The sequence below is a fragment of the Antrostomus carolinensis genome, unplaced genomic scaffold (genome assembly GCF_000700745.2).
Source record: "Antrostomus carolinensis isolate BGI_N321 unplaced genomic scaffold, ASM70074v2 scaffold35707, whole genome shotgun sequence".
Taxonomy (NCBI): Eukaryota; Metazoa; Chordata; class Aves; order Caprimulgiformes; family Caprimulgidae; genus Antrostomus; species Antrostomus carolinensis.
Genome location: NW_010330102.1, coordinates 10,097 through 11,002, shown reverse-complemented (window position 1 = coordinate 11,002; position 906 = coordinate 10,097).

The window sequence follows — 906 nt, the reverse complement described above, 5'->3', positions numbered from 1 at the left end:
CCCCTGTCCCGCCTAGCCCGGGAGGCTCGGGAGGAGGCGGTGGCCTGGCTTCCAGCCTCCTGAAGCAGCCGTGCTTCGGAGCCGGGGGGGAGCCTTGCTGTGTCCCCGGGGGCTGTCGCTGCTCTCCTTTGTCTGCATTTGCTGTTGTCTTGTGTAAAATCCCACCTCGGTGAAATGGAAACAAATAACGGATCTGTTTGCTGTACTTCTTTACTTTGTGTCTCCTTCCACCTCGCTGTGGTCTCTCTGGTTGTGCTGCTGCTCCTAGGTTGTAAGCTCTCTGGGCAGGGACAGCGTCGACTGTGTCTGTCAAGTACTGTATGCCTTGCCATGGTGTATAAAAACAAAACCATCGTCACCATAAAGTGCTTGCTCTGCATCCCTGTCGCTGTTTAAGTCCCAATATTAGTTACATAGAGTCCCTTCTGCCAGCATTCCTGTTAGTTTGCTTTTCCTTTTCCCAGACCTTAAGCGTACTTGGATTTAAGACTCAACACTGATCGAGTGATAAAGCGCCTTGTTTACTCCCCCCGTTCTGGTTTGTCTATGAATGGGAGAAGGCAGAGAGGATGAACCCTATTTGACAGCTCTTTGGGGCAATCAGTGGTGAAAAACACCGGCCAGTTGCTGTGGCTGGTGTGTGCTGTCCAGTCTGGGAGCATCTTGATACCCAGCGCTCTCTGTAACTTCTTGAAGTGCATCCTCGCTCGCCTCGGGAGGTCTGGTCCCCTCGCGCCAGTTCGTTATAACGTGTCATCTCTGTGATGTGCAGGACACAGCAGCAGCTGCCTGTGCAGATATGTTTGTAGTTCAAGGAGGAGGGTCTCTAAACATCCTGCAGAAGTTCCTGCACCTGCAGTGCTGCCCGAGGCGGCTCCTGCCCTGCAGCCCTCGGCTCCAGTGTGT